The following is a 23,083-nucleotide window of genomic DNA, read 5'->3' as shown; positions in this document are numbered from 1 at the left end:
TTCACAGTTTAAAATGAAATCACAAAATAAGACCAGACATCATTGTTGCTTGACAAGTGATGGAAAGCACATCATCACTTTTACATTTTAATATGCAACACATGATTGGAAAAAAATAAGACCATGACATTTTAACATGCCTAGAAGAACCATTTCTCACTTATCAATGTGAATGGGTCGTTATCTCGTGGCACATTCGTTGGTCGAACAACCGTTTCATCTGGTTCATGCACTGACACTTTGTCTTTAAGGCGCTACTCTAGATGGAGCCTCCAACAAGTGGCTCTTTGATGGCCACCTCTGTTGCAATGGCTACAGTACATCTTGTTCCTCTAGATCTTCTTAACATGTTTCTTTACCTGTTGTTGAGAGGGTATTTCATTCCTCCTCCTTTTGTGTGCTGCTATTCTTTTCCAGCACTCAACAAATGTATGGTTATGTAATCCACAAAAGGTACATGTTTTTCGATGCCTTGATTTATGTCCATCATTAACAACATGATTACAGTTGAAATGAACATTCAAATATCGAGACTGGTTATACCTTTCCTTGCTACCTCTAGTGTCATTATGGCAATGAGATATTGCCTCCGCTCTTTCCTTGCAATATGCACTGCCATGGGATGATGGGGATGTGTTCCCACCATTCTCTTTCCTCGACGATTTTGAAGATGTCTCAGAAGAATCTGACACCTTCAAGCATTCTCCTTTGATGTATCCCAAGCCTGCAAATTGAGGTCTCTGCACAACCTCCAATGGTTGAGTTATGCCTTGGTTATTAACACCAAGTTCTTCTTCCTCCTTGTACCTCATCTTGGTAAGGAGCCTCATGTTTTTCCCTGTAATTGGTATCTCCACATCTCCAACAGAAATCATACTATGTGAAAGCGAAACTGAAGGGAAATCAACATCTTTTACCTTCACTGTTGAGTTGGAGAGAACTGATGAGGGCTTCTCATCATCTGTTGTTGGTGGTTCTCTTGCAGTCGTGGCACATTCCCAAACTTCCTTTCTAACATATCCAAGTCCTATTCGACAGGGTAATTCCTCTACTTTGATGGGGTTGACAATGCCTTGGCCATTAATTCCTAAGACTTTTCCTTCATACCCCATTCTCTTCAACATTTTGGAGCCAATTCCTGTGGTATGATTTTCAAAAACAACAAAATCATCATCAGGACACATACATGAAGATGGAGAACTACTTTTTACCTCACATGGGTCACGCTGCAGCTTTTCCAGGGCCTCTTCCTTTTCTTTTCCAGGGCCTCTTTCTCATCTTTTAGGAGCATCTGTAATTCAACGTTCTCTGTTTGAAGATTCTGGTTGTTGTGCTTTAGTTCTTCTAGGGCCTCTTCCATGGCTCGCAACTAAAGCTGCAATCACTCCTTTTCCTCTATCTCTTTTTGAAGAGATTCATACATTTTTTCCACCTTTTGGGAAATTCTGAGCATGCTCTCATACATCGCTTTTTCATCCTCCATCGCTACACATTCCATTTTTCACACTTTCAATTCACATCCACGCAAAGACCGCTCCGATACCAAACTTGATCCGAGTTGACTCAACTCCCAGACGATACCAAACTTGATCCGAGTTGACTCAACTCCCGGATTTAACCAAGATCTTTTGCTTTCATGATGTGATTAGAATTGCATTTAAAAGAACATAAAGGAACATATATGCATGTTGTAAAGAAGAAGGAACATGATAAGAATCAGCAACATAAGATACAAGACGTTGATAATGGAGTTCATCCAGGAGGGACTACGTCTCCAGGCCCCAGTGTCAAGATGGTGTAGGCCACTGCATTAAGTGCTAGAAAGAGTAATGATGTACATGCATGTGTTTTCTCTATTGTACAAGGGATATGCCCTCACGCAGGAGTGGCTCCAAGAGATGTTCTGTTGTAGGAACTTTCATTAAAAAGAAGGAATCCTATCAGCATGACATAATTTCATGTATGTTAATAATGAGCATCCCGCCAATATGGAATCAAAGGGATCTCAATTCAAACATACATGGTGACACATGAGTATCCCGTCAACATGACGACAAAGGGATCTCAATCAAAATATGACAATAAGTACATCTCACATCAAGAACAAAACAAGATCCCACATCAAACATCAAACCGGGATCTATACAGCACAATGCATCTCATGCAAACAAATAAAGAAGTACATGATCACACTGCATATACCTCACATCAAGGAGTTATATGAAGAAGAGGATGATAAACTGTTGGATCTGGCTGCACCATCAATCTCGTGGCGTCGAGTCTCATGGAATTGATTGCTCGCACATTGAATGTTGACACCTACAATCCACTTTGAAAAGTGCCTGAAAAATGAAATGATCAAATGGAAAATCCAATTGGACCATCAGATTTGTGGCGTTGAATAGTGTAAAATCGACTGTCAAATTTCTGAATTCTGAGAAAGTGATGCAAAGGAGATCACCTGAGATGTACACTGGCTACATGGATTTAATGACTGAGCTTGTAGAAATTGAGCCATCCTCTTTCATGGAAGCAGTAGAGCAACCTGTAATGGTCGAGGAATACAAATTCATTGTAAATAACATTGTTTGGGAAGTGGTCCCAAGACTGGAAGATAAATTAGTTGTGGGTTCGAGATGGATCTTCAAAGTGAATCATGTAGTAGATGGAAGAATAAAGAAGTATAAGGACAAATATGTGACTAAAGGATTCTCTCAAGTTGAGGGAATCGACTATGAGGAAACCTTTTCTCCTAGAGCAAGGTATTCATCCATTAGCTCAATTATTGTACTGGCTACGTAGGTGGGGTGGAAGATCCACTAGATGGATGTAGAAACAACATTTCTCAATGGGGTTATTGAGGAGGAGGTGTACATTGAGCAACCAGAAGGTTTTGAGACATTTGATTGGGAGTCTCATGTGTGTAGACTCAATTGAGTGTTGTACGGTCTCAAACAAGCACCCAGTGCTTCGTACACCAAGATCAAAAATTATCTCACCGGTTTGGGCTTCACCAAAGTGAAGCAGATGTGAACCTATATCATACCTTGGTAGAAGGTAAATTGCTTATTATTGTCTTATATGTTGGTGATTTGATTTTAACTAGTGATGAGAAACTGATCAAATCTTGCAAGGAGGACCTTGCAAGGGAATTTGAAATAAAGGACATGGGTCTCATGCGCTACTTCCTCAGGTTGGAAGTATGGCAAGGCGATGGGAAATTGTTTGTGTCTCAAGGAAAGTATGAAAATGAGATACTACAGATATTCCTCATGGAGAGTTGCAAACCCATGGAGTCACCTCTAGTGACCAACTCGAGGAAGGAGGATGCCACTTCAATTGAAGAGGTGGATGCTTCCATTTATCAGAAGCTAGTGGGATCATTGATGTATCTTGTGAACACGCGACCAGATATGTGCTATGCAGTCAATTGGTTGAGCCAAGCTATGGTTAGGCCAACCAAATTATATTGGAAGGAAACTAAGCATGTTTTATGGTACCTCAGAAGCATTACTCAGTATGGATTATAGTATAAATGGACAGAGGGAGTGAAACTTTGTGGATTCATAGATGCAAATTGGGTAGGGAGTCCATTTGACCAATAGAGTACATTAGGTGGAATTTTCTGTGTTGGGTCCGCAACAGTCTCCTGGTACAGCAAGAAGCAAATATCTGTTGCGCTCAGCTCAACAAAAGTAGAATACATGGTTGTAGGTCAAGCAACATGTTAGGTGATTTGGATGAGAAAGATACTTGTGGGACTATTTGGTTATATGATGGATCCAACTGTGATCTATTGTGATAATCAGAGTTGCATCAAGCTCTCTGAGAATTTGATATTTCATGGTCGATCCAAGCATATAGATATCCAATATCACCATTTACGGCACTGTGTGCAAAGGCAGATAATGTTGCTACAATACATTCTAACAGAGGAAAAATATGCTAACATTTTGACAAAGGCCTTGTCAAGAGGGAAGTTCAAGTTCCATAGGTGCAAGATAAGGGTGGTTGATAATCCCTTTCTTGCTGAGAGGGAGAATTGAAAATGCAGCAAGAAAGTCTCAATTTGATTTTTCCTTGATCAAATTGAGAAAATTTGAATTTCCACTTTAGTAGACAACTTAGATGCAGTTAACTAATGTGACATGGATCTTGTCACTCAGTTATCTAAGTAAATTTGAGTTACAGGAGTTGGAATTCAGTTAAACATGTGCGATTGCTAATTTGTAGCAATAAAGGTTGGATATTTCAATTTGTTTTCAGTTAAACTAGTTCTAACTGTTGGAGGAACTAGTGGAAGGTTAGTTGTGGAGTGAGACTTCAGTCTAACTCAGTGATCATCCAATTAACTAATCAATCAACACAAAATAGCTAGTGCATGCAAAGAATTTGAGTTACCCAACTATGGTGGAGATTCTAAGGTAGTGTAACATCAGTTGTAGACTAGTCTTGAGTGTGTAGGTCTTGGATGTAGTCAAATGATCAACCTTGGGAATTGTGCAATCATTTTGGAGGAATTTCCTAAATAATAGGGGCCTAATTTCCTCAAGAATTGCGCAAGGAAATAAGGGCTCAAGCAAAGGAAAAAATTGATGAATTCTAGGTCACAACTTCTTAGTGAGCGAAAAGATAGGTTATTTACATGCACAGTCTGCTCAGTTTGAGCAAGCAATTGTAATACATCTCTATTCATTAGATTAATGCAAGTAAGAAAAGAGGTTTTTAGCAAATTGATTTCTACTGGGAAAATATTGTGTGCATGTGTGTTATTTTTCTTTTCATGTTTGTGATCGATGTTCTAAATTGTGAATTTAATTCCGTAGAGTAGTGGATTAGGATTGTGTCTTGTGATTTAGATTAAAATTTCATGAGTAGTTAAAATTCTACACCATAATTTTTATATTAGTTGGAAATCAAAGTGGTTTGAAAATTCTCACCCTAAGAAAAAATAATGGAGGAGAATACAAGTCAAATGATTTTTTTAGTTATTGCATGAAGAATAGAATACAATGAGAGTTTACCAATTCATACTCTCCTCAATAAAATGGTGTTGCAGAAAGAAAAAAAAGGACCATAGTTGAAATGGCTAAGAGCATGTTAAAAACTAAGTCTCTTGGAAATGAGTTTTGGATTGAAGCATACACACAAAAATATACACTCTTAACCAATGTCCTACAAAGGAAATGTTGAATCTGACTCTAGAAGAAGCATGGTGAGGATCTAAACCAAGTGTTTCGTATATGAAAGATTTTGGTTGTACTACATATGCACATGTTCATAAGGAAAAGAGGAAGAAATTGGATGATAATAGTGTGAAGTGTATATTTATTGGCTACAGTATTGAAACAAGAAGTTACAAGCTATTTGATCATGAAGAAAGAAGGGTGATAATAAGTAGAGATGTTGTGTTTGATGAGGAGGGAATCTACCAGCTAGAACATGTATAGTTTGAATAGAATAAAGATACAGTGAATATTGATGATGAATCAAATTCTAAGTCATTAAAGATGGATGAAGTTCATAAGAAGCCTAAGTGGCTTGAAATGTTACATTTATAAAGCAACATGTTGGATAGAAATTTTGAAAGAAGGATTACTAGATCCCAAAGTTCTCTAATAAACTATGCACTTATGGCATATGCAATGAAAATGGACGAACCACATAATTATGTAGAAGAATCAAGAAATAAGGAATTGAATGAAGATATGGAAGAAAAATTGAATCCCTTGGTGACAAATGATGCATGGGACTTAGTCAATTTACTAAAGGGAAAATATTTAACTGGCACTACGTGGATTTATAAAACCAAGTATAAATATGATGGCACAATTGATAAGTATAAGACTCGTTTAGTTGCAATGGGATATGCACATAAAGAAGACATTGATTACACTGAGACTCTCCTGTGGAAAAATTGGATATAATCAGGATGGTTCTTGCATTAGTTACATAATATAAATGGCCAATATTTCAGATGGATGTTAAATAAACTTTTCCAAATGGTTATGTGAATGAAGAAATTTATGTGGAGTAGCTTGAGGGTTTTCAAGTGCCAGGAAAAGAAGATTATGTTTATAAGTCGAAGAAGGACTTATACCAAGGGCATGGTATTCCAGAATTGATAAGTATTTTTAGGATTGTGGCTTAGTTTAAATTTTATTTAATCCCAATCTCTATATATTTCAGTGAGAACAGGACATTTTGATAGCTATCTTATACGTTGATAATTTGATCTACATGGGGAACAATGATGAACTATTTCAAAATTTTAAGTCACATATGATTGATGGGTTTGAGAGACAGATCTTGGTGGGTTGCATTATTTCTTTGGTATTGAAGTTTGGTAGAAGGAGGATGGTATTTTCATGTCACAAGCTAAGTATATTTGGGACATTTCGAAGAGGTTCAGAATGTTGTGGTGCAAGCCAACAATAACTCCTTTGGGTTAAAGTTATATGGACATGATGACTCCATTTTAATTGATGTTACTTTGTATCGTCAATTCGTTGGAATTTTGATCTACTTAACTACAACTCAACCAAATATAAATCTTTTACTATAAGTATGGTATTAATATTGATGGAAAAACCCAACGAACTGCATTGAAAAGTAAAAAAGAGGATTTCAAGATATTTGTGTGGAACAATTGGACATGGTTTGGTATATAGATCTATAGAATATTTCAGGTTGATTGGTTATACATATTCAGATAAGGTTGGATGCATGGATGAAAGGAAATCAACTTCAGGGTATTCTTTTGGTGTGGGTTCAACAACAGTTGCTTGGAGTACTAACAAGCAACCCACAATTTCGCTCTCCATAGTAGAAATAGAGTATAAAGCGAAAACAAAAACAACAGATGAAGTAGTTTAGTTGAGAAGAATTTTAGAGGATCTACATGAGCAACAAGAGTAATCCATTTAGTTGATTTGTAATAATCAAAGTGCTATTCAGATGACCAAGAATCCAGTTTTTCATAAGAATACCAATCATGTAGATATTCAATATCATTTTGTTCGGGATTTGGTTCAACATGGAGTGATCGAGATTGAGTACTATAGAACAGATGAACACGTCGTTGATATATTCACCAAAAAATTATCTAAGGAAAAGTTATTCATGACCACTAGTGTATAACTAGTGTATAACTTATTCATGACCAAGTCAGAGGCGTATACTTAATCTATCAACAACCACTAGTGTATAACTTATTCATGACCAAGAACCACTAGTGTATAACTTATTCATGACCAAGTCAGAGGCATATACTTAATCGATCAACAAATTCACGGGTGTGTAACTTATTCAATGAGAAAAGTTAGAGGCGTATACTTATTCGATCAACAAAGTCACTTGTATATACTTATTCAATGCCCATATTCAAGCGTGACTTCTCTTTTCAACCTTAGTGTTGCTTTGAGAAAATATTACTCTATTGCAAAAGCTAAAGTTAGAAACTTTAAATAGGGAATTTAGATAAGTAGAACATGTCACCAACATTGAGATATGGATGAAAATTAAGGAAAAATACCTTTGTTGGAGACAAACATATGATAAAATAGTAAACCTTTAATAAACATACAGAAGGTTGCGAGTTCAAATCTGGTGATGTCATTGTATCCCAATATTTTATGTGAATAAAATATTGACCAAAACACGCACATGGTTCCAATCGTGTCACTTTGATCGATAATCAAATGAAGGTCTTCAATTGGGTGCCAAAAACATCACTTTAATCGATGGTCAATTGAGAAGGGGTTATGTGGTCCAAGTACGAAAAATCCATCTATCAATCGTCTTATGCGAAGTTAAGTGTTTGGGGTTCTGAACATTTTTCCATGTAGAGTCTACATTTGTTTGGATGGAAGCCTACTTATTCCATGTAGAGTCTAAGTTTGTTTTGATGAAAGCTTGCTTAAACCTAAAGAGTTTTGCCGAATGCTTCAAATTGGAGAATAATTATAAAATTAAAAATTTTGGTTTATTATTACACAATTTTACTTAAATGTTTTGATATCCTAAAATCTAAACTCTAAATTTTAGTTACACTTTAGGAAATAATGATCGAGGTTGAATTTTATATTTAAATATGGGAGGCTCTACCATAAAGTGCATGAAACTAGCAAATAATAGATAGATTAAACAGACAAGGCAAGGGAATGCTCCCTCTTAGAGGAGGAGACAATTAATGATCTGTAAATTGTCGTGGATATTCCACTCGACATTTCGTCACAACAAATATGAGATTACTATATTAAAAATATGAGATTCTACACTATTATAGTTTTATTAAACTTTAATATATGTAGATTTAACTATAATTAGTGCATGCATGCTAATGAAAAGTATGAAGAAAAGTAGATAATGAAAAAGTAAGCACACACACACAAGATATGATCTCTAGGAAACCCTTTCGGGAGAAAACCTAGCTGAAAGGTGAGGTAGCTTTGCTCTCTTTCTCTGTCTAGAAATATGGTTGCATGTACAAAGAAGTAATGCTTGTGGCCCATGGGCTGCTAAAGTGCACAGATCCTCTCTGTGTTCTCTACCTCCTATATCTCCTGACTATATTTTCTCAACTATGGAAAAAAATTCTCTCGAAAGAATGGAATGTCTCTTCCTCCTAGTGACTTGGTTATAACACAACTCGATAGCCTACTAGTGGTTAATTTTGACTACATCAACTCTTAAGTAGAGTTACAATATAGACACTTCTAGAGTCTTTTATATAATAATCACGTGGCTAGCCTCTTTTCCATGAATAATGGGGGTTGACACGACATCCTCCCGAACTATAGGTGTGAAAATAGGAAGGTTAACTTCTTAGTGACATAAATTTTGCATACAGACTCCGATTGACACGTTTCTTGTGTTGTTGGAAAAATATTTGAATTTAAAATAACATGAAATGTTGTTGTGCTAAAGAGATAAAGTTTTACCCCCAAAATATGTCCTTTTATGCTTCAAAATGCTCCTGGAAGGTTTCAAAGCCCATTTTTCCAAACTGGGTCCCGCCAGTAAAAACGGTCCAATGAGCTTATTTCTCCACTTTCTTCCACTCCAATGCATCGATATGGATGACAAAAAATATAATGATCCAATCTGGAGCAAGTAAACATTATAACCCAGTTATTTCACCACACTGAGATGTGCCACCTATTTCACTTGAATTTCTTTTTTCTCTTCTAAAAGGACTTTTATATTATCACAGTTCCCATATATACAATACTAACAACCTGGAAGTTCAAAATTAGCACAGAAATGAACTTAAGGAGAAAATTATTAACTAAATTATATTTCTTTTTCTAGAGGAGCATCCCTCTTTCCACTTCTAGAAGAACATCACTCTACTCGAGTTCCACCTCTGATGTCGTTCCCATTCCTCTTGCTCTGACTCTGGACTATAATGAAGGAATTGATGATGATGTCTTTCTGAATACTGAAAATGTCTTCTTCAATCCTAATAGCACCCTACTAAAAATGCCTTCTTCAATCCTAATAGTAGCGTAATTATGCTCATCCGTTGTTAAAATCTAATAGGTGAAGTCATGTCCATATATTTGTATGCCTCTTTCTAATATCTCTGAGTAGCTTTAGATATCTGTCAACTACATATTCTTATTGAGAAGTAGTCTTGCTCCACTTAGAAACTATTAACGATGCTTGCATTGGAGTGAGTCACGAGATGGGCAATTGCGAGTTACAATAAACTTACAATAAACAAGGTTCTTAACCATAGATATTCACCCTCATTTTTCCATGGATATTATTAACTTAACTTAATAGGTTTTGTTACAATACCATGGGCTTATCAATACCACTTTCCCAAAAACCATAACTCATTTCAAAATAAAAATATTTTATCTTTATTTTATTTTATAACAAATTTTTAAATTAACTCTAAAACAAAAAAGTATGGAGAGATATTGTAGTGGTGTAAATATTTATAAAATAACCAATTTAAATCCATCTTAATTCTAAATCTACCAAACACCGAGAAATATCAAAATTTCTATGTGAAAATCTTTTTAAAATGAAAAGAGATTTAATCTCTCTTAACTCTTAATAAATCCACAATCAAAATAAATTTAAATTAATATTAAAACCACACAATTTAAAATACTTTATATCAAAGAAAATATGCAAAATCAAAATAGAATTTCCCCACTTTTTCTCTTGCACGTGACGTTTTCACTGGTTTTACCGTCCGAATGAATTTATAACAACTGAACAAAAATTAGACGATTGATAGAATTGGAATTTTATATGAATTAATTTGGCCACTTTCTTCGCTCTGTTGCCCCCACTGAGTCAAGTCAATACACCGTCATTTTCCCTTTCCTTGAATTTTCTCTTTTCTTTACAATTTTCCAACTCAAATCATTTCAATTTTGTTGCCTTTCCCATTGGTCAATTTATCTTTTTGTGTTTTGTCTTTTCCCTCAATTTGCGGTTCCATACTCTGTTTACCCTCAAGTCATGTCAATAAATTTATTTTTCATACCCTCTTATATTCTTTGTTCCACATCTACACCATTAAATTTCTTACCCTCTTCTATTCTTTGTTCCACGTCTATTCTTTATTGGAAATTTCTATTAAATTTCCATTGATATCTGGAATATTTTTCGTGTCAAAGTCGAATGGCCCATTTTCTAGTTTCCCACTTTCCTTTTTCCCAAAATCAAATCAATCAATACATCCATTTCCTTTGTGTGTCTACACAGTTAAATTTTTATCAATATCTGGAAGATTTTTAGGTCTCCATTCTCCTTTTTCCGAGTCAAGATCCTTTGCGTGTCTACACGGTTGAATTTCTATCAATATCTGTAAGATTTTTCGGTCTCCATTCTCCTTTTTCTGAGTCAAGATCAATAGGCCCATTTTTCTCTGATTTGTCAATACACCGCCATTTTCTCTTTTCTCTGAATTTTCTCATTGCCTTACAGTTTTCACACACAAGCCTTTAAATGACAACTGCTGCTATGATTATAAATACATGGTGAATAACAACAACACTCGCAGCCTTTGCCTTTGAAAGAAGTTGGCGAGAGAGAAATGGATCATAAATCTATTATTCATCTCATCACCATGTTTGTGTGCTTTGTTCATTACCATACTCATACAGAGTATTGAGTATGAGAAGTGTTGGGAGAATTGATTTTTGACTAGGCAAATGACATCCAAATTCAGAAATTCAAGTTGTTCTGGAAAGTAGACAGACATATCTTTCCAACAAGCTATTGTGGGCCCAATATGGACATCATAAAGTCCTCCAAAAGTGTAGTTGAAGTTGAAGGGTGCGCTTGGTATTGGCGCTGCTCGCCTAGCATTGGTGCTGCGCATTTGACAAATTGTCCAGTTTTTCACTGTTTTGTCCCAGTTTTCACTTTCACCTTGGCAAATCATGATTTTATCCTTGTAATTGATCAATTGAATGTAATTATGATGCTTCTAGAGCTTACTAGGGTAGATTCATTAGGTAAAACAAGTTCATGAGGTGTAATGTATCAGTTTGTTTGGGTTAGGGATGAGTCACTTTGACCACCCTATTTTCTTGTTTGCAGTTCATATCTTGTTAGAAATAACTCCTCTTCTCATGGATTCGACCCCTTGAGCTTAGGATGAGTTGTTTGGGGTATATATGATGCTTTTCCTCAGTCATTGTATGGGTTGGACTCAGTGGGATGCTTATGCTTTGATAAAATATCATTTTGTATCAGTTACAACAGGAGATTAATGAAAAATTACAGCTATTTATTTGGGATCCATGTGGTATGATGCTTAGTTCAGTTTTTCTTTTGTATGCATCTGTTAGAATGTATTGTTAACTCCACTTCATCATTTCATACTCTTATGTGAATGTATACAAGTCTGAGAGGCAGAATCCATAACTTTTATGCTATGTTTTGGTAGACATTTCATAGTCTATGTTTTCTTCAGTTTAGAAAGAATCCATGTTTCTTACATGCCCTTTCTAGCTCCTCACCTATATTGAATCACCTCAGCCATCAAACCCTAGAGTGTTGAGCCTTGTGCCTAGCTTGCCCCATTGAACACCTTGCAATTTTGACCTAATTTCCTTGCCCTAACTGTTCGGCTCGTCTTGATCCAGAAAAACCCTCCAAAATTAAATCAAAACCCTTTGCTACTATACCTAGCCTAATATCAGTTTCTTGATCCAGTCATTTTGGCTGAGATCCTTATGGAGAGAGCCCTCTCCTGGCCTAGTAGGGCTAGCTACTTGGCTAAGCATGGTTTGTGGTTACCCTAGAATTACCTTCCTTCAGCCTGAGGTTCAATCTAGGTGATAAAGAAAGTGTTGCATGTAATCAGATGATCAAACTTGGGAATTGCGTAATCATTTTGGGGGAAATTCGTAAATAATCGAGGCCTAATTTCGTCAGGAATTGTGCAAGGAATTAGGGGTGAAAGTAGAGGCATAAATTGACTAAGCCTGGGTCAAATTTTCTTAGTGAGTAGAGACATAGGTTATTCACTTACAAGTTGTGCTTAGTCTGAGCAAGAAATTGTAATACATCTCTATTCATCCTATTACTACAAGCGAGAAAAGGGGTTTTTAGCAAATTTCCTTCCCCTGGGGAAATATTGTGTTCGTGTGTGGTATTTATCTTTGCATGTTTGTGATTGATGTTCTAAATTGTGTTCCGCAGAGCAATAGAGTAGGATTGTTTCTTGTGATTTAGATTAAAATTTCATGAGTAGTTACAATTATACACCATAATTTCTACATGGTATTAGAGCAGGATTCACATTAGAATAGAAATTTTGAAGTTGTTTCTTAGGAGAATCAAATTTGTAGTTCAGTGTAGCAGGATCTCTCCAGAGTTGGGAAGATGACCTTCAGTGGGATGAGATTAGAGCATGCCTTGGAAGGCAGCTCTAATTTCATTTCATGGAGGTAGTTCTTGATGAAAATGGCTTTCTAGAATACATCAAGAAAGATGTTCCAAAACTAGCAGAATCTAATGCACAGAACCTAGCCCAATGGAAGAAAGATGTAGTTAAGATGAGAAAAATGATCTTGGAGGGAGTATGAGACCACATTTTCTCAAATACCCATGGGAAATAAACTCTATTCGCAATGTGGAAATCAGTGACATAATTGATCGAGAATATTAGTGACCATAGGAGGTCGACATTCAAGGATAAACTTTGAAATATCAAGATGCAGAAGAATGACACTATCCTGTTGTATCTTAGCATATTTACACAAGTTTGTGATGAACTTGGTGGGGTTGGTCTTAATGCTGCATAGGATGACTTGGTAAGTGTTTATTCAATTTAGTATGTCCTAAATTGCTACATAAGTTATCAATCTGGGAGTCGTAAACTGATGAAGTGTAGTGCACTGTATGTGCTAGACAACCCTTTTCTTACCTCACTGTTTTCAGTTTTATCTTGTTTTGGGGTTTTGTTCTGTTGGTCTCCTAAAGTGGTTTAATGCAATGGAAATCCTAATCTGTTGTTAAAGCAAAAGTTTAAGAATACTTTTGAAAGATCAAGTGTGGATGTAGAGTTGAAGACAAGGTTTATCCTCTTGCTTCTTGTGATAATTTCCAAACTTTGAACTTAGGAGATCTTAAAACATGTTGTCTACAAAATCAGAACTTGAATGAGAGTGTGAATGTGCAACTATATAAACCAAACTAAAAATGAAGTACTGAAAATGAGATTACTATCTCTGCTGTTCATCCTAATTGCAAAATTGAAATCTAATAAACTGTTGCAACTTAAACCAAAAAGTAAAGAAATTGGAAATTAATGATTAGTCAATGATTTCATCCATAATCATAAAATTTCACCAATTAACTTCTAAAATGAGGTTAAGCTAAAGGCTCCGGAAATATCATCATATGGCATGAAAGCAAAGCCAATTACTTCATCTATAATCAAAATATTTCGCCAATTAACTTCTAAAATGGGGTTAAGCTAAAGGCTCTAGAAATACCATCATATAGCATGAAAGAAATGACATCTAAATTATCTAATTGCACACTAATGAAAGTAAAGCCAATTACTTCATCTATAATCACAATATTTCTCCAATTAACTTCTAAAACGGGGTTAAGCTAAAGGCTCCAGAAATATCATCATATAGCATGAAAGAACTAACATCTAAACTATTTTGAACAGTAAACAAATCTCACAAAGTAAAAGCATAAACAACTGAAATTGAAAACTAAGTTTCAGCAGAGGAAGTAAGTCTCAATAACACCACTTGATGCAAAAATTACACTAAGAAGCTCGAGCATAACCGGACTTAAAGACCTATTCTAAAATGCGCCTATGAATGTTAGTAAGAAATATGACAAGCTGCAAAAACATATACAAGGTTAGAAGGATTAAGATCATAAGAAAAACATGAGAAATATACAATTCGAATGAGAGAAAATATACATGAAAACTATACAAAAACAAAAGAAGGACCTCAGCTACGTAGGGGCCCTCTGCACAGCTTCGGACTAGCACACTGTTACTTCAAAATATGCTCAAACAGACATGTGAAAACAGAGTTTGTATTATGAAAAACAGAGTAATGTGTCTCTCGGTTACAGAATAGCAAAATAACACTATAACAACAATATCCAGAATGTCCTATCTACGTTGCAAACGCTTGTATTTATAGAGAAAATGGATAACTGTATCTCAGAGGAATTTCTTCAACGATAGACACGTGAACAGGTCAAAATCCGAGGATTCAGCCTCCCGGTTGCCATGAGCAGTAAATCTATGCGAGGTGGATGTTGGATTGCGTTATGTAGATGGCATGCAGGTGGAAAAAACAAATCCACGAGTTCAGGAACGACTTTGGGCTTCTTTTACGTGCAAGAACAGAGTTCTAGCTGGCATAGAATTCTCCGTTGACCTCCCTTTGACCGAGACCTTTCCTTCTGAATCTGGCTAAGTGAATAGGACCTCATCCATGTGTGGACAATTCCTAAGCTGCCCATGTGTTCCATTCCTCCTCCTGACACCTGTAACCTATAAAACAATGGAAATGGCTGTGGAATTGCTAGTTAGCTACAGATCGTGGCTACATTCCGTAGCTGATAAACAAAACCTCGATCAAATAGCACACACAATGATATAATTTGAAAATCACTCAAATACACTCCTGAAATCAACATGTAACAACTTTTGATAGCTTAGGATGCACTGACATGGGAAAATAGAAGAGAAAGGGTTTAAGAAAATTCTTGGAAGAGAGGTAGTTTTGGGGCTCAACAATAAGCCTAGCTCTTCTAGGCCTTCCCAAAAGCTATCATTGCTATGAGGGCTTGGTGAACGGGAAGGAGAGATTATAGAATTGGGAACACTTATGGTATTATTTGGTACAAGAGGAGATAAGGTGGAATACAAGAGATGGAACCTCATCCAAGGGCAAGGATGAAGAAAAAATTTCATTGGATGGAAATGGAAAGAAGGGAAAAGGGAATAAATCTCAAACCAAACTAAAATCTAGCCATGGGGGCAAGAAGAAAGACTTGTCCAAAATAAAATTCTTCAATTATCATGAATTTGGGCTCTATGCCACTAAGTGTCCATACAAAAATTCAAGCAATAAGACCTTAGGAGGAGTAATAGGTTAAGCCTTGGCTTCAAAGTTCGAGCTTGACTTCACCCTTATCACATGCATGGGCAACACAGTGATGGGGAGCATGTGGTACTTAGATCCTAGTGCCTCGTTCCACATGGAAGGGTGTAGAGAGTTTTTAAGTGACCTAGAGGAGAAATATCTCCATATTCATATTGAGATGGGAAACGATGGAAGGTACAGTGTGACCAGAATTGGTACAATCACATTTTAGAGGGAGTCAGGATCCCCCCTCAAACTCAAGGATGTCATGTTTGTTCTAGGCCTAAAGAAGAATCTCATATTTGTAGTAGTTTTGGAAGACCATGTTTATGATGTGATCTTCAGCAAAGGGAAAGCATTCCTGAGACACATAGCCACTAGACAAGTGAACCAGATCAAGGTTCATGTGAAGAACCTATACAAGTTTGATGTGGAATAATGTGTTGCATTAATTAGTAAGGCAAAGAAAGTGCAGAGTTGCGATGTCAGTGAACTTTGGCATAGAAGACTTGGAAATTTGCATCATGACACCTTGAAGATTATGAAACAAATAACCACAGGCCTTCCTAAAGGAGCCCTTGAGCAACATGATGTATGCAAGGGATGTACCTTGGGGAAGTATGTAAAATCCACATTCCGTGATCGAGAAAGAAAAACATGTTTAGTCTTGGAAAGAGTCCACTTTGTTGTTTGTGGACCTTTCTCAACCACCTCCAATGCTAGACATAAGTACCATGTTATATTTGTTGATGATTTCTCAAGGAAGTGTTGGATCTTCGTCACATGGAAGAAAGAAGAGACATTCTCAACATTCATAGAATTCAGGGCATAGGTTTAGAAAGAAACCGACAAGGAGGTGAAGGTTCTTAGGAGTGAAAATGGAGGTGAGTATGTATTGAATGACTTCAAGGATGTTTGTGTGAAAGAGGGCATTCAAAGAGAGTTGACAACACCCCACAACCTGCATCAAAATGGGTAGTTGAGAGAAAAAACCACAACATTGTTGGAGCTGTGAGAGCTATGCTACATGACGAAGGCCTACAACTGCATTAGTGGCCATAGGCATGTAACACAACAATCTACTTGCAAAACCAGATTCCTCATTGGATTCTTGGTATGATCACACCAGAGGAAGCTTTCTCAGGGATAAAGCCAGATGTGTCACACTTCAGGATTTTTGGAGTCGTTGTTTACTCCCATGTCTCCAAATATTCGAGGAAGAATCTTGAGCCAACAATAGAGTTCAGAGTATTTTTGGGTTACATAGAAAATCCTCACAACTACCGTGTTTATTTGTCATCCCTCAAAATTACAGTTGTGTGAAGGGATGTAAAGTTTGATGATGAGAAAGAAATGTGGTGCTTTCATGAAGGGAGCTCTAGATCCCACCAGAAGAGGATCTTTTAGCTCCAAAGGAGGAGCCTTAGGAAGTTGTGGAGTAGCCACAAAGTGAGGAGCAAAGTGGAGACACCCACTCAAGCAGAACCATCCATAGAAGGTAGAACAATAACCAAGGAAGTTTATAGACTTGTGCAGGATGCAAGGGAGAATGTGAGAGTTCCTTCAAATTTGTTGATGCAAAGGATATCACTTGAGATGTACACTAGCTACATGGCTCTAATGATCGAGCTTGTAGAAATTGATCCATCCTCTTTCAAGGAAGCAATAAAGCAACCTGTATGGGTTAATGTAATGGTCGAGGAATATGAATCCATTGTAAAGAACAATGTTTAGGAAGTGGTCCCAAGAATGGTAGATAAATCAGTTGTGGGTTCGAGATGGATCTTCAAAGTAAATGATGTTGTAGATGGAAGAATACTGAAGTATAAGGCAAAATTTGTGGCCAAAGGATTCTCTCAAGTTGAGGGAATAAACTATGAGGAAACCTTTTCTCCTGGAGCAAGGTATTCATCCATTACATCAATTATTGTACTGGCTACGTAGATGGGGTGGAAGATCCACTAGATGGATGTAAAAAAAGAATTCCTCAATGGGGTTATTGAGCAGGAGGTGTACATTAAGAAACCAGAAGGTTTTGAGACATTTGATTGGGAGTCTCATGTGTGCAGACTCAAGCGAGCATTCTACGGTCTCAAACAAAAACCTCATGTTTGGTACACCAAGATTGACAATTATCTCACCGGTTTGGACTTCACCAAAATTGAAGCAAATGTCAACCTATATAATACCTTTGTAGAAGGTAAATTGCTTGTTATTGTCTTATATGTTGATGATTTGATTTTAACTGGTGATGAAAAACTGATTAGATCTTGCAAGGAGGACCTTGCAAGGGAATTTGAAATAAAGGACATGGGTCTCATGCACTACTTCCTCGGGTTGGAAGTATGGCAGGGCGATGGGGAACTGTTTGTGTCTCAAGGAAAGTATGAAAATGAGATACTACAAATATTCCACATGTAGAGTTGCAAATCCATGGAGACACCTCTAGCGACCAACTCGAAGAAGGAGGATGCCACTACAATTGAAGAGGTGGATGCTACCATTTATCAGAAGCTAGTGGGTTCACTGATGTATCTTGTAAACACGCGACCAGATATGTGCTATGTAGTCAATCAGCTGAGCCACGCTATGGTTAGGCCAACCAAATTATATTGGAAGGCAACTAAGCATGTTTTACAGTACCTCAGAGGCACTACTTAGTATGGATTATAGTATAAACGGACAGAGGGAGTGAAACTTTGTGGATTCACAAATGTAGATTGGGTAGGGATTCCAACTGACCAAAAGAGTACATTAGGTGGAATTTTAAGTCTTCGGTTCACAATAGTCTCCTAGTACAACAAGAAAAAAATATTTGTGGCACTCAGCTCAGTAGAATTAGAATACATGGTTGTAGCTCAAGCAACATGTTAGGTGATTTGGATGAGAAAGATACTTGTGGCACTGTTTGGTTAGATGATGGATCCAACTGTGATATATTATGATAATCAGAGTTACATCAAGCTCTCTGAGAATCCAATATTTTATGGTCGATCCAAGCATATAGATATCCAATATCACCATTTACGGGACTGTGTGCAAAGGAAGATAATGTTGCTACAATACATTCCAATAGAGGAAAAAGATGCTAACATTTCGACAAAGGCGTTGTCAAGAGGGAAGCTTGAGTTCCATAGGTGTAGGATAGGGGTGGTTGATAATCCCTTTCTTGCTGAGAGGGAGTATTGAAAAACGCAACAAGAAAGTCTCAATTTGATTTTTCCTTGATCAAATTTAGAAAATTCGAATTTCCACTTTAGTAGACAACTTGGATGTAGTTAAATGATGTGACATGGCTCTTGTCACTCAGTTATCTCAGTAAATTTGAGTTACAGGAGTTGGAGTTCAGTTAAACATGTGTGACTGTTAATTTGTAGCAATCAAGGTCAGATATTTCAATTTGTTTTCAGTTAAACTAGTTCTAACTATTGAAGGAACTAGTTAAAGGTCAGTTGTGCAGTGAGAGTTCAGTCTAACTCAGTGATCATCCAGTTAACTGATCAATCAATGCAAAATAACTAGTGCATGCAGAGAATTTGAGTTCCCCAACTTTTGTGGAGATTCTAAGGCAGTGTAACATCAGTTGTAGAATAGTCTTAAGTGTGCAAGTGTTGCATGCAGTCAAATGATCAACCTTGGGAATTGTGAAATCATTTTGGAGGAAATTCCTAAATAATAGAGGCCTAATTTCCTGAGGAATTGCACAAGGAAATAAGGGCTCAAGCAGAGGCAAAAATTGACTAAGTCTGGGTCACAACTTCTTAGTGAGTAAAGAGATAGGTTATTTACATGCAGGTTCTCCTTAGTCAGAGCAAGCAATTGTAATACATCTCTATTCATTAGATTAATGCAAGTAAGAAAAGGGGTTTTTAGCAGATTTCTTTCCCATGCGAAAATATTGTGTGCATGTGCATTATTTCTCTTTGCATGTTTGTGATCGATGTTTTAATTAGTGAATTTAATACTGTAGAGAAGTGAAGTAGGATTGTGTCTTGTGATTTAGATTAAAATTTCATGAGCAGTTGCAATTCTACACCATAATTTCTATATTAGTTGGAAATCAAAGCAATTTGAAAGTTCTCACCCTAAGAACAAATAATGGAGGAGAATACAAGTCAAATGATTTTTTTAATTATTGCATGAAGAATGGAATACAACAAGAGTTTACCAATTCATACTCTCCTCAATAAAATGGTGTTGCAGAAAGAAAAAATAGGACCATAATTGAAATGGCTAAGATCATGTTAGAAACTAAGTCTCTTGGAAATGAGTTTTGGGTTGAAGAAATACACACAACAATATACACTCTTAGCAAACGTCCTACAAAGGCAGTGTTGAATTTGACTCTAGAAGAAGCATGGTCAGGATATAAACCAAGTGTTGCACATATGAAATATTTTGGTTGTACTACATATGCACATGTTTATAAGGAAAAGACGAAGAAATTGAATTATAATAGTTTGAAGTGTATATTTATTGGCTACAATATTGAAACAAGAAGTTATAGGCTATTTGATCACGAAGAAAGGAGGGTGGTAATAAGTAGAAAGGTTGTGTTTGATGAGCAGGGAATCTACTAGCCAAAACATGTACAATTTGAATAGAAGAAAGATACAATGAATACTGGTGATGAATCAAATTTTAAGTCATTGAAGATGGATGAAGTTTAGAAGAAGCCTAAGTGGCTTGAAATGATACATTTAGAAAGCAATATGTTGGATAGAAATTTTGAAAGAAGGATTACTAGATCCCAAAGTTCTCTAATAAATTATGCACTTATGGTAGAGATAATGATCATGGATGAACCACATAATTATGCAGAAGAATCAAGAAATAAGGAATGGAATGAAGCTATCGAAGAAAAAATGAATGCCTTAGTGACAAATGTTGCATGGGACTTAGTAAATTTACTAAAGGTAATATATTTAATTGGTACTACATGGGTTTATAAAACCATGTATAAATATGATGGCACAATTGATAAGTATAAGAGTCATTTAGTTGCAAAGTGATATGCACATAAAGAAGACATTGATTACATTGAGACTCTCCTGTGGAAAAATTGGATACAATTAGGATGGTTCTTGCATTAGTTTCATAACATAAATGGCCAATCTTTCAAATGGATGTTAAATAATTTTTTCTAAATGGTTATGTGGATGAAGAAATTTATGTGGAGTAGCCCAAGGGCTTTGAAGTGCCAGGAAAAGAAGATTATGTTTATAAGTCAAAGAAGGACCTATACCAAGGGCATGGTATTCTAGAATTGATAAGTATTTTTAGTATCATGGCTTAGTTAAAAGTTTATTTGATCCCAATCTCTATATATTTCACTCAGGACTAGATATTTTGATAGTTATCTTATATGCTCATAATTTGATCTACATAGAGAACAATGATGAATTATTTCAAAATTTTAAGTCACATATGATTGATGGGTTTGAGATGACAGATCTTGGTGAGTTGCATTGTTTCTTGGGTATTGAATTTTGGTAGAAGAAGGATGGTATTTTCACAAGCTAAGTATATTTGGGACATTTTGAAGAGGTTCAGAATGTTGTGGTGCAAGCTAGCAGTAACTCCTTTGGAAGTTGGGTTGAAGTTATATAGACACGATGAATCTAGTTCAACTGATGTTACTTTGTATCGTCAATTGGTTGGAAGCTTGCTCTACTTAACTACAACTCAACCAAATATTTCTTTTGTAGTTAGTATGGTATTAATATTTATGGCAGAACCCAATGAATTGCAGTGGAAAGTAGCAAAGAGGATTTCAAGATATTTGCGTGGAACAATTGGATATGGTTTGGTATATAGACCTATAGAAGATTTCAGGTTGATTGGTTATACTAATTCAGATAGGGTTGGATGAATGGATGACAAGAAATCAATTTCAGGATATTGTTTTAGTATGGGTTCAACAACAATTGCTTGGAGTACTAACAAGCAACCCACATTTTTTCTCTCCACACCAGAAGCAGAGTATAAAGTGGAAACAACAACAACGTGTGAAGCAATTTAGTTGAGAAGAATTTTAGAGGATCTACATGAGCAACAAGAGTAATCCATTCAGTTGATATGTAATAATCAAAGTGCTATTCAGATCACCAAGAATCTAGTTTTTCATAAGAATACCAAGCATGTAGATATTCAATATCATTTTGTTTGGGATTTAGTTCAACATGGAGTGATTGAGATTGAGTACTATAGAACAGATGAACATGTCGTCGATATATTCACCAAAAACCTATATAAGGAAAAGTTATTCATGACCACTAGTGTGTAACTAGTGTATAACTTATTCATGACCAAGTCAGAGGTGTATACTTAATTGATTAACAAATTCACGGGTGTGTAACTTATTCAATGAGCAAAGTTGGAGGTGTATACTTATTTGATCAACAAAGTCACTGGTATATACTTATTCAATGCCCATATTCAAGTGTGACTTCTCTATTCAATCTTAGTGTTTCTTTGAGAAAATATTACTCTATTGCAAAAGCTAAAGTTGGAAGCTTTAAATAGGGAATTTAGATAAGTAGAACGCGTTGACCACCAATATTGAGATATTGATGAAAATTAAGGAAAAATACCTTGGTTGGAGACAAACTTATGATACAATAATAAACCTTTAATAAACATACAAAAGATTGTGAGTTCGAGACTGGTGATGATGCTGTACCCCAATATTGTATATGAATAAAATATCGACCACAACACACACATGGTTCCAATCATGTCACTTTGATCGATAGTCAAACATAGGTCTTCAATTGGGTTCCAAACACATCACTTTGATCGATGGTCAATTGAGAAGGGGTAATGTGGTCTGAGTACAAAAAATCCATCTATCGGTCGTCTTATGTGAAGAACAATGTAAACATTGAAACGAGAACTGATACAATTACCCATTTCGTTGAGGTAGCAAAAAAGTCAACCGATTTTGAAAAGCGGTGATGCAAAATACATATATATTTTCTTCGGAGTATATTTTTGACACATTAGATTTTCTTATGTATCAAATATAAATATTTGTTTTTAAATGTATGCAACATCAACCCTTTTTTTTCTAGGGCTTGTTTTTGATATTTTATATTTTTTTTAAATGTTACATTTTGTTACACTTTAATTTTTTTTATGTCCAATTGTTTTTTAAATGTTGATTACTTAATAAATTTTCTAATTATCTTATTTAGTTTTTTTAAATATTGATTACATTAAAAACAAATATAAAAACCATAAAAATTTTTAAAAAAAAATTATAAAAAAAAAACCAATTTTTTTTTAAAACTATAAATTTAAATAAATCAAAATACAACCATTATAAAAATTATTAAAAAAAATAAAATTAAAACAAATTATTTGAAAAAAAATAAAACATTAATAAACCTTAAGTAACTGAAAAAACAAAATTAAAACTAAACAATTTTTTTCCTTTTAACCATTAAAACTAAATTTAAAAATCTAAAAAAACCTTAAAA

This window comes from Pinus tabuliformis, chromosome 3_2 (genome assembly GCF_031772625.1).
Source record: "Pinus tabuliformis cultivar Carrire ecotype Pingquan chromosome 3_2, CPIR1, whole genome shotgun sequence".
In the NCBI taxonomy this organism is placed as follows: Eukaryota; Viridiplantae; Streptophyta; class Pinopsida; order Pinales; family Pinaceae; genus Pinus; species Pinus tabuliformis.
This window is presented reverse-complemented; position numbering follows the sequence as displayed.